The 12514-nt window shown below is 46.4% G+C and overlaps 1 long non-coding RNA gene across 1 annotated transcript; it reads left to right on the forward strand.

Annotated features, from left to right (window-relative positions):
- Positions 1–7407: 7407 nt before the first annotated feature.
- On the forward strand, positions 7408–10556 carry LOC139830919 (uncharacterized). Its single transcript, XR_011744435.1, has 2 exons — positions 7408–7508; positions 10321–10556. It is a non-coding gene; the product is annotated as an uncharacterized lncRNA (long non-coding RNA).
- The last annotated feature ends 1958 nt before the right edge of the window (positions 10557–12514 follow it).

The following is a 12514-nucleotide window of genomic DNA, read 5'->3' on the forward strand; positions in this document are numbered from 1 at the left end:
ACAAGCATCTGTTCATATTCACCAACAGTGTATCAACCAGGAAGCAAGCTAGATCTGTTCTTATCAGTTTAATCAATCAAAAATATAAAGATATAGCAACCAGTAACATAAACTTGTCCCTGGATTAATTCCTAGAGACCAAGGCATCCCAATGTAACACATCAATGGTATAGCCATAATATAATACGATCAGATGATCAATGGATCATATAAATAGCCAGCAGTAAGGCCACCCAAAATGAGCATACAAGCTCACAATCAAGCTACCCAGCCATGCACCAATCTGTAGGCAGCAATAGTTACATTTTACAGTTTAAGATAGCAGCAAGCCATGGATGAGCTAATCATCCGAATTGAGACACCTCAATACTCTCTGGACAGTAATAAAATTTGCATCTACAGAGACAAGCCAATTGTCACAAAGCCAAGTCCAACACAAATGCTTGATTATTACATCATCCAAGCAAGATCACTCCCACAACATATATCAACACAGAGAATATGCAATATTTGGGACACAATTACACATATGCAGAAGTTCTTGATGCACACCACATGGTAATCTTAGACAGAGAAGGGAGTGGGGTAGCTCACAGTGCAGTAGAGAGTAGCCAGAGTCGTTCACGCCGGGGTTGCGTCCGCGACACCGTCCCGCCGGCGTCGAGGTCGAAGCGTGGCTGAGGAAGCAGTAGCATCAGCACCATCACATCGGAGTAGATGCCGGGGTTGCGTCGGCGACACCATCCAACCGGCGTCGAGGACAAAGTAGCCACCACACCACCAGTTCATCGTCATCACAGCCGCACTGGCACCAGCAGCACCACACCACCATCACCACATCGAGCAGATCGATGCAGGGGACCAGGAGATGGTCGTCGGCGTCGGGATAATCGAGTTGTGGCTCGTGGTCGATGAGGAGGCTGCATCACCAACGGGGAGCAGCAGCGGCTTGCAGCATGACCACCACAGCGCCATGAGCCGGAGCTCGGGAATGCGTGAGTCGAGGAGGCAGCAAGGATGTGATAGGGTTGGTGGAGAAGGATCACAAGGTGGCGCTAGGACAGCACCAAAACGCAGGGCGGCCAGACAAGCCGCCGGCGACCGATTAGGGTTTCAGGTTGGGGGTGAACGAGAAGAGCCACATGAATCAAATCTACCGGGAGGAGGCGGTAGAGAGCAGCGAGGCGGAGCAAAGCCCCATATCACCGGCGCCGGGGAGAGCCGGAGTCGGCCGGGGAAAGGCAGCGATGCGGCGGAGCCAGGCGTGTGCTGTGAGCGATTGAGAGAGAAGGGAGCGAGTTCGTGTGCGTGTGCGAGGAAGGGGTGAGCGAGAGATGGGGTTGGGTCGGGTTGAGCCCGACCAGGTCAGGCACTACTGGGCCAGTGTAACGGCCCAGGGTAGCACCCATATTAGAATGGTTTGTTATTTTTATTTTGTGCATCATCATGCATCATATCATCCATGGTTTCACAAAATAAAATAAAAACTATTTTATAAACCCTAAAATATTTTTGTTTCCCTCTCGTATGGTTTTATTAATAAACCTTCCCCCTCTTGTCATTCAACAAACCCTAACATAAAACTATTTCAAATATGTTCATATTCAAAATAAAACCTGGTATTGTTTTGGTTTAGTTTTAAAAGGGTTTCAAATCTGTTTTAAAACAAAGAGAGAAAAGAAAAACAATTTTTTTTAAAAAAAAATCCCTTCCCTCTCTCCTGGGCCTCTCCCTCTCTCCCTGGCCCAAGCCCCTCTCTCCTTTCTTCCTTACCCGGTGGCCCATCTCTCTTGTTTCTCTGGCCCAAGCCATCTCCCTCTCGGCCCACTTTTCTGGATGAACCGGTACGCCTTTTCCCTTGTCGTCTTCTCAGCGAGAGCACGCCATCGGCGTGACTGTGGTCCTCCACCACCACGCCACCGCACCCTCACCTGCTCCTCCTCTCCTTTTAAGGCGCCGCATCAAACCCTAGCCTCCTCATCCTTTTCCCTCCTCGCGCCGCCACCCTCTTCTTCCCCTTTCTTTCTCTGTAAACCATCACCGAGCCCGTGAGCTCCTCATCATGGCACCGCCGCTCGAGGCCACCCCGCGTCAAGCCGAGGGCACCAGGAGATCCGCGGCGCTGTCCTCTTCTTCCTCGTCCAGGGAATCGAACCAGAACCTCCCCAATCTGCCACAAATAGCCAATTCCGACTCCGACTTGCTGGCGAATTTCTTCGATTCCGGCGATCCTCGTCGTCAGCTGCCCCTTCCGAACCCAGGTTGAGCACCAGCACGTGGCTCCGCAACCCCTGCACCTCCTCTTTTCTTCCCTTGCCTCCTGGTTTGTCCCTCGCCGTTGATGCCGACGTTTCTGCCCGCAGATCCTCCTCGCTGGCGGTGCCACGACGACCTCTCGGAAGCGGCGCCGCCGTTTTCTCGTCCGCGCGGCCCAGGCGCGTCGTCCGCGCCAAACCTCGCCCCCTGGAATGCCTCCGAGCGCCTGCGTTCGCGTCGCATGCCGCGGTGACCACCTCTACCAGAACGCGCGCGGCAGGCACTTCGTCGAACAGCTACCACCCGCTCCCTCACGCTTCGCCACGTCATCCGCCACGTCGACCCCCTGGCCCCACCCGTCATCCTCTCTGGCTAGACAGCCGCCCGGTGAGAAATCCCCCACCCCCCTCAGATCTGAAATCTTGCACCGGGGCCCCTCCCCTTTATTTCTTCTCAACCCGCAGTCCACCTTGTGATGTTTTCCTGATAACGCCCTGGACCTTTAACAAAATAACCCGGGGTCCTTACCCCTTTACGAAAATTATTTCTGGGCCCTTTCCATTTAAATAAAATCTGTTTAATTCCTTTTTAAATAGCAAATATCAATCTGTTAATAACTTTTAATTGGTAACTTAAAATGAAAAGTGTTATACATGAAAATTGCTCAGAAAAATGTGCTGAACATGAATATGCCATCCATATGCCTGTTTGCATCTTGCATCATGTCGTGACGTGATAGTTCGTGCATACCACCTAACATATATGCGGAGTATTTTGGATTTCCAACTGGGATTTCCCCGCTCCGTTTAATATTGAAGTAGCGCACCATTGCCATGTTGTGCCATGCTAATCAACACTTAACTTTGCCGGTAGAAATGCAACTCCAACTCTAAATTGTTTGTCCGGGGTTCCGTCTCCGCTTAAATTGGATAGTTGCATCGCATCATATCTGCCATGTCATGCATATCATCTTGATCATGCTGATTCTTCTCCGTAGTAGTAAGACTTGCACCCGTTGTTTGTTCAGCATTTGCTTCTTCCCGGATAGGATCGCGAAGTGGTGTTGTGAGATACGACAAGTTCTCCGGATGTCCCTCGGCAAGCTTTAATAGGCAAGCATTTCCCCTATACTCCTGCCCCTGCAGAAGTCGCTCACTTATTTTATTTTGCCTTCTCCCTCATGCTATCCTTAAGTTGCGTTCTTGTCACGTGTCCTTTCCACTTGTTACCTCAAGCAGCCCATATTGCCACCATCACCTCCCACGGCTATTGTTTGGTTATCGAGTCTGCCTTGCGAGTCGTAGTGCATGCTAGTGCTGTTATATCTCGTTACCGTTTTTGTTATCTTATTGGGTTATATGTTGGGAAGAATCATGGCTACTTTAGTTGTTGATATTTGTTTAGCGGAGGCATCGGTGGGTCAGCTGCTTGTTTTGTGACGGCTCACTTGTGTTTCCTAAATATCTTAGGACCCCGAGTTCTTGTTATCTGTTCCGAGACTGAGCGCTCTAACCACACGTGGGTATGCTTACCGGGTCTCCCCTCGACCACTGCCGGAATCTACAGCTTTGTCCAATGGCCACAACTAGTTTGAATGTTTGTTTGTTTCTCCCGGGCGTGCAAGCATGTTTCTTTGTGGTCAGATGATATGATGTTACTTTTGGGGAAGCCGTGAGTGCCTTGTATCCCCGTTGTCTCTTGCACGTCCGTAGGTGCGGCACGTATTGTTAAGAGGTCATCCTCTAGTGGGCTCTGATCCTCTTAGCCGTTCTCGCAACAGCTAGGTCCGCGTCGGAGTTTCGATCGGGCTCCGAAACGGGTTAACTTAGTTAGGTGGCTTCCTGGACATTGTTGTCGTGAAGGAGAGTGCGTGTCGTGATATCCACCTGTCGTAAGTGGGTTGAGCGTGCGTGTGGGCACATTTGGGCAGCCCTGCAGGGTTACAATCTTATCGATAAGCCGCGTCCGCGGTTATGGACGACTTGGAGCTGTATGACTCGACCATAGACAACTTACACCTGTTGTTTCAATACTAATAACTTGAGTAGTAAGTTAGCCCAACTCTAATAATAAATGGTTAAAACTTGTCCACCGTGTGAGTGCCATTGTAAGTACTTCCTTGCGAGGGGGGAACATATTGGTTGTGTTATGTTTGCAGAGTATAGAACTGTTAGTTGTGCGCTCTCTCACTTTCTCTGATAGAAGAATGTTGTAGAGTGTCTCTATAGGTTTTTAGTGCTTGCGCTGCCGCTTAACCCCACCATATTGCCTATGACGTTCCTCTTGTGTCCTCTAAGTCCCCTGCGTGCCTCAAGTACAAAGGACGACTGGTTGACGAATGCTTATACGTCTTGAAGTCTTGTTAAGTACGAACCCGTACTTATTGCTGCTTCTACGGGATATAACCGGGCAGGTATGAAGATATGTTCGATGAAGACGACGTTAGCAAGGTTACCCTTCCGGCTTGGCCTGGGCAGGGTTATGGACGCCACTGGTTATCTTCAGGACTCTTAGTCCAATTTGTATCTTGTCCGTACTCGGACGTATTCGATCTTCTGTATGATTTGGATCTTTGTATTGTATATTTGTATCTTGACTCGTTGGAGTCGTTGTTGTAATATATGTTTCTTGTGGGCTCTATTGTAATCCTATTGTAATGTTACCGCTCGTGTTAATTCCTCTGGCATCACGTGTGTGATTTGTCGCGCACGTCGTGTCGGAGGGCGTCTCTGAATCGATATCGTGCGGATTTCGGCGGGATCGCTGGAATCCTCAGGGTACCGGTTCCGGGGCGTCACAAGTTGGTATCAGAGCCTCAGGTTGATGGTACCCCACTAGTCCAGCCTTTAGGATAACCTTGCCAACGGTCGTTGAGTTTAGAGAGGTCAAACTATTTTCTAAAATTCGTTGGATAGATCTGATTAGCTCTATTTTTCTCCTTACCTAAATTCTTTCTCCTCTTACCTTTGCGAGTTTCAATCTTCTCTTATCTATTTCTCTGAGTCTTAGGTTCCGACGCGGGTTGGACGATCTTTGCCCCTCACCTATTAGGTCCGATCTTCGGAGGTTCCGACAGAGGCGCATCATCAACACCGGAACAACGAATTCTTGTTAGTGGTGTCGAGAAGATCAACACTTCGCCAGAAGAAGGTTCCACCTCGAGGTCGGGTAATTGTCAACATGGTACAAGAAGACTCGATAGTTTAACCAACTCCCCCTTGGCTTGACGTGGAACCTCGGGGCGAGGTTCCTTGTTAGTGGTGTCGATTGTAACGGCCCAGGGTAGCACCCATATTAGAATTGTTTGTTATTTTTATTTTGTGCATCATCATGCATCATATCATCCATGGTTTCACAAAATAAAATAAAAACTATTTTATAAACCCTAAAATATTTTTGTTTCCCTCTCGTATGGTTTTATTAATAAACCTTCCCCCTCTTGTCATTCAACAAACCCTAACATAAAACTGTTTCAAATATGTTCATATTCAAAATAAAACCTGGTATTGTTTTGGTTTAGTTTTAAAAGGGTTTCAAATCTGTTTTAAAACAAAGAGAGAAAAGAAAAACAATTTTTTTAAAGAAAAATCCCTTCCCTCTCTCCTGGGCCTCTCCCTCTCTCCCTGGCCCAAGCCCCTCTCTCCTTTCTTCCTTACCCGGTGGCCCATCTCTCTTGTTTCTCTGGCCCAAGCCATCTCCCTCTCGGCCCACTTTTCTGGACGAACCGGTACGCCTTTTCCCTTGTCGTCTTCTCAGCGAGAGCACGCCATCGGCATGACTTTGGTCCTCCACCACCACGCCACCGCACCCTCACCTGCTCCTCCTCTCCTTTTAAGGCACCGCATCAAACCCTAGCCTCCTCATCCTTTTCCCTCCTCGCGCCGCCACCCTCTTCTTCCCCTTTCTTTCTCTGTAAACCATCACCGAGCCCGTGAGCTCCTCATCATGGCACCGCCGCTCGAGGCCACCCCGCGTCAAGCCGAGGGCACCAGGAGATCCGCGGCGCTGTCCTCTTCTTCCTCGTCCAGGGAATCGAACCAGAACCTCCCCAATCGGCCACAAATAGCCAATTCCGACTCCGACTTGCCGGAGAATTTCTTCGATTCCAGCGATCCCCGTCGTCAGCTGCCCCTTTCGAACCCAGGTTGAGCACCAGCACGTGGCTGTGCACCCCCTGCACCTCCTCTTTTCTTCCCTTGCCTGCTGGTTTGTCCCTCGCCGTTGATGCCGACGTTTCTGCCCGCAGATCCTCCTCGCTGGCGGTGCCACGACGACCTCTCGGAAGCGGCGCCGCCGTTTTCTCGTCCGCGCGGGCCCAGGCGCGTCGTCCGCGCCAAACCTCGCCCCCTGGAACGCCTCCGAGCGCCTGCGTTCGCGTCGCGTGCCGCGGTGACCACCTCTGCCAAAACGCGCGCGGCAGGCACTTCGTCGAACAGCTACCACCCGCTCCCTCACGCTTCGCCACGTCATCCGCCACGTCGACCCCCTGGCCCCACCCATCATCCTCTCTGGCTAGACAGCCGCCCGGTGAGAAATCCCCCACCCCCCTCAGATCTGAAATCTTGCACCGGGGCCCCTCCCCTTTATTTCTTCTCAACCCGCAGTCCACCTTGTGATGTTTTCCTGATAACCCCCTGAACCTTTAACAAAATAACCCGGGGTCCTTACCCCTTTACGAAAATTATTTCTGGGCCCTTTCCATTTAAATAAAATCTGTTTAATTACTTTTTAAATAGCAAATATCAATCTGTTAATAACTTTTAATTGGTAACTTAAAATGAAAAGTGTTATACATGAAAATTGCTCAGAAAAATGTGCTGAACATGAATATGCCATCCATATGCCTGTTTGCATCTTGCATCATGTCGTGACGTGATAGTTCGTGCATACCACCTAACATATATGCGGAGTATTTTGGATTTCCAACTGGGATTTCCCCGCTCCGTTTAATATTGAAGTAGCGCACCATTGCCATGTTGTGCCATGCTAATCAACACTTAACTTTGCCGGTAGAAATGCAACTCCAACTCTAAATTATTTGTCCGGGGTTCCGTCTCCGCTTAAATTGGATAGTTGCATCGCATCATATCTGCCATGTCATGCATATCATCTTGATCATGCTGATTCTTCTCCGTAGTAGTAAGACTTGCACCCGTTGTTTGTTCAGCATTTGCTTCTTCCCGGATAGGATCGCGAAGTGGTGTTGTGAGATACGACAAGTTCTCCGGATGTCCCTCGGCAAGCTTTAACAGGCAAGCATTTCCCCTATACTCCTGCCCCTGCAGAAGTCGCTCACCTATTTTATTTTGCCTTCTCCCTCATGCTATCCTTAAGTTGCGTTCTTGTCACGTGTCCTTTCCACTTGTTACCTCAAGTAGCCCATATTGCCACCATCACCTCCCACGGCTATTGTTTGGTTATCGAGTCTGCCTTGCGAGTCGTAGTGCATGCTAGTGCTGTTATATCTCGTTACCGTTTTTGTTATCTTATTGGGTTATATGTTGGGAAGAATCATGGCTACTTTAGTTGTTGATATTTGTTTAGCGGAGGCATCGGTGGGTCAGCTGCTTGTTTTGTGACGGCTCACTTGTGTTTCCTAAATATCTTAGGACCCCGAGTTCTTGTTATCTGTTCCGAGACTGAGCGCTCTAACCACAGGTGGGTATGCTTACCGGGTCTCCCCTCGACCACTGCCGGAATCTACAGCTTTGTCCAATGGCCACAACTAGTTTGAATGTTTGTTTGTTTCTCCCGGGTGTGCAAGCATGTTTCTTTGTGGTCAGATGATATGATGTTACTTTTGGGGAAGCCGTGAGTGCCTTGTATCCCCGTTGTCTCTTGCACGTTGATACGTCTCCGATGTATCGATAATTTCTTATGTTCCATGCCACATTATTGATGATATCTACATGTTTTATGCACACTTTATGTCATATTTATGCGTTTTCCGGAACTAACCTATTGACGAGATGCCGCAGTGCCAGTTCCTGTTTTCTGCTGTTTTTGGTTTCAGAAATCCTAGTAACGAAATATTCTCGGAATTGGACGAAATCAACGCCCAGGTTCCTATTTTGCCCGGAAGCATCCAGAACACACGAGAACCGCCAGAGAGGGGGCACAGGGCCACCAGACCCTAGGCCGGCGCGGCCAAAGGGGGGGCCGCGCCCCCTATAGTGTGGGCCCCCCCAGAAGTCCACCGACCTTGCCCTTCCACCTATTTAAAGCCTCCGTCATGAAAACCCTGATGCGTTCGACGAAACCCACAGAAACCTTCCAGAGCCGCCGTCATCGCGAAGCCAAGATCTGGGGGACAGGAGTCTCTGTTCCGGCACGCCGCCGGAATGGGGAAGTGCCCCCGGAAGGCTCCTCCATCGACTCCACCGCCATCTTCATCACCGCTGCTGTCTCCCATGAGGAGGGAGTAGTTCTCCATCGAGGCTCGGGGCTGTACCGGTAGCTATGTGGTTAATCTCTCTCCTATGTACTTCAATACAATGATCTCATGAGCTGCTTTACATGATTGAGATCCATATGATGAGCTTTGTATCGCTACTAGTTGTGTGCTACTCATGTGATGTTATTAAAGTAGTCTATTCTTCCTGCATGGTGTAAAGGTGACTAGTGTGTGCACCATGTGGTTCTTGTCGTAGGCTATGATCATAATCTCTTGTAGATTGTGGAGTTAATTATCATTATGATAGTATTGATGTGATCTATTCCTCCTTCATAGTGTAATGTGGACAGTGTGTGCACTATGTTAGTTCTTGGTTTATTTTGCAATGATCTATTATGCTCTAAGGTTATTTAAATATGAACATTGAATTGTGGAGCTTGTTAACTCCGGCATTGAGGGTTCGTGTAATCCTACGCAATGTGTTCATCATCCAACAAAAGAGTGTATGTAGCACATATGAGAAAGAGTTATTTATTATGCGATCAATGTTGAGAGTGTCCACTAGTGAAAGTATAATCCCTAGGCCTTGTTCCTAAATACTGCTATCGCTGCTTGTTTATTGTTTTACTGTGTTACTACTGCTGCAATACTACCACCATCAACTACACGCCAGCAAGCTATTTTCTGGCACCGTTGCTACTGCTCATATATATTCATACCACCTGTATTTCACTATCTCTTCGCCGAACTAGTGCACCTATTAGGTGTGTTGGGGACACAAGAGACTTCTTGCTTTGTGGTTGCAGGGTTGCATGAGAGGGATATCTTTGACCTCTTCCTCCCTGAGTTCGATAAACCTTGGGTGATCCACTTAAGGGAAAACTTGCTGCTGTTCTACAAACCTCTGCTCTTGGAGGCCCAACACTGTCTACAGGAAAAGGAGGGGGCGTAGACATCACACGTCCGTAGGTGCGGCACGTATTGTTAAGAGGTCATCCTCTAGTGGGCTCTGATCCTCTTAGCCGTTCTCGCAACAGCTAGGTCCGCGTCGGAGTTTCGATCGGGCTCCGAAACGGGTTAACTTAGTTAGGTGGCTTCCTGGACATTGTTGTCGTGAAGGAGAGTGCGTGTCGTGATATCCACCTGTCGTAAGTGGGTTGAGCGTGCGTGTGGGCACATTTGGGCACCCCTGCAGGGTTACAATCTTATCGATAAGCCGCGTCCGCGGTTATGGATGACTTGGAGCTGTATGACTCGACCATAGACAACTTACACCTGTTGTTTCAATACTAATAACTTGAGTAGTAAGTTAGCCCAACTCTAATAATAAATGGTTAAAACTTGTCCACCGTGTGAGTGCCATTGTAAGTACTTCCTTGCGAGGGGGGAACATATTGGTTGTGTTATGTTTGCAGAGTATAGAACTGTTAGTTGTGCGCTCTCTCACTTTCTCTGATAGACGAATGTTGTAGAGTGTCTCTATAGGTTTTTAGTGCTTGCGCTGCCGCTTAACCCCACCATATTGCCTATGATGTTCCTCTTGCATCCTCTAAGTCCCCTGCGTGCCTCAAGTACAAAGGACGACTGGTTGACGAATGCTTATACGTCTTGAAGTCTTGTTAAGTACGAACCCGTACTTATTGCTGCTTCTACGGGATATAACCGGGCAGGTATGAAGATATGTTCGATGAAGACGACGTTAGCAAGGTTACCCTTCCGGCTTGGCCTGGGCAGGGTTATGGACGCCACTGGTTATCTTCAGGACTCTTAGTCCAATTTGTATCTTGTCCGTACTCGGACGTATTCGATCTTCTGTATGATTTGGATCTTTGTATTGTATATTTGTATCTTGACTCATTGGAGTCGTTGTTGTAATATATGTTTCTTGTGAGCTCTATTGTAATCCTGTTGTAATGTTACCGCTCGTGTTAATTCCTCTGGCATCACGTGTGTGATTTGTCGCGCACGTTGTGTCGGAGGGCGTCTCTGAATCGATATCGTGCGGATTTCGGCGGGATCGCTGGAATCCTCAGGGTACCGGTTCCGGGGCGTCACAGCCAGCCATTTAACTGGGCCCGACTGGATCTGATGGGCTCTGCCCATCCTATTCTTTTAGGATGTAATTTTTTAGAAAAATTTGTCTAAGTAAATAAAGTGATAAGAAAAGGCAATAATAATAATAATAATAATAATAAATATTATATTGCAATGAAAAGTTATTTACTCCAACCTTTTTATTTAACAAGTTAATAATTTATAAGTTAAATAACCAACATAAAAACCCCAATTCTGGAAATTAAACCCTAACTAGTATTTGTCTTAATTCTTAAACCTTTTAAAATAATTACATGCTAAGGCTATTATTAATTTTGGTCAAAGTACTTAATCACATTAACTCTAGTACCAACTATTATTTTAAGAATTGTATCATATTTAGAAACCCTAATACTACTATAAGTAAGAACCTTGATCCCATTATTTTATGTGATCACCCCAAATTGATTTAACTCTAAAACCCTAACTCTATGATTTCATGTGGAACCCTAAAACCCTAATGCCATTAGAAGCTCTAGCTCCACTACTTCATATGAACTTAATTTGCTTCTAAACTAAACCCTAGGTTAGAACATATGATCATAATATTTTCTTTTCAAACATAGAACAATAATAGCAACTAAACATTTGCCATGTCCACATAAAATGTAAGAACCCTAACACTAGTTAATTGCTATGCTATGTTCTCATCCTAATAAAACCTAGTTGATCAAGTAGGATCAATCAAGTCTAAACCCTAGCTCCTACTGCCAAAACCATCATCTTTATTTATCCATGCTTAGCATCACACCATTGTGATGAACTCCAATAGCAACCATGCCAATATTACGCACCCTATTTCATACACACTAAACCCTATTAGTGTAAGATAATTATTAATCATCCTATTTAGGAACCAACCATTCTTTACTTAGTTAATCCAATAGCAAACCCTAGTCAACCTCAACTCTAATTGAGATACTTCTTATTACTTAAGAAGTATGTTCTTCAAAAGTTATTCTTTTGAAGAAAATAAAGAATAGCCATCAACCCTGCCTTATAGGACCTATAAACCCTACCTAGCTATCACCAGCAAGATGAACCACCATGATAGCAACCATGTATAATTAATTGCTTAAGTTGCTTATGCTTAAGTAAAACCATACAAGCCCTAGTAGCTGATGAATCCAACTCTGTTATGATCCATCAAATCCTTACTCCAGCAACTAATTGGAACCATAGGAAACTATAGAACCCGTCAACCCAATTATCATATTTGTTCTTTATTAACAAACATGTTCTTCAAAAGTTATTCTTTTGAAGAATATAACAAGTAATCATTAACCATGCCATATTGTACTAAAATTGACAACTGCTCTTTACTTATTATACAACTACTATTCCTTGGTATGTATGATTGTTACTATGCATTTTACCACTTTCTTATGATACTAAAACAACACAACACTGAATAAGAACCTTGTTTGGTAATCACTCTAAAAGTGCAACACACCTTGAACTAATCATTACCACTCACTAATCCTAAATCATCGGGGTTAGGTCACGCTTAGAACGATTGCATCTCATACTTATGCATTATTGCATCCTTGCCAATCTTTTAAACATCGTCCTTACCGGACGATGATGCTATTTCAGAATTTGAAGTTATTGCGTATCGAAGACCTTGCCTACATAATCTTGCAGTCAAGAAAGGCAAGTTCATCACTTGCTCATGTCATTTGAGTATCTTTATCAAATTACTTGCAAAGTACTATGATTATCACTATTGCATAAAAACCAAAACCACTATTTTCATAACTATGAATATGA

Source organism: Lolium perenne, chromosome 4, assembly GCF_019359855.2.
Source record: "Lolium perenne isolate Kyuss_39 chromosome 4, Kyuss_2.0, whole genome shotgun sequence".
Classification (NCBI taxonomy): Eukaryota; Viridiplantae; Streptophyta; class Magnoliopsida; order Poales; family Poaceae; genus Lolium; species Lolium perenne.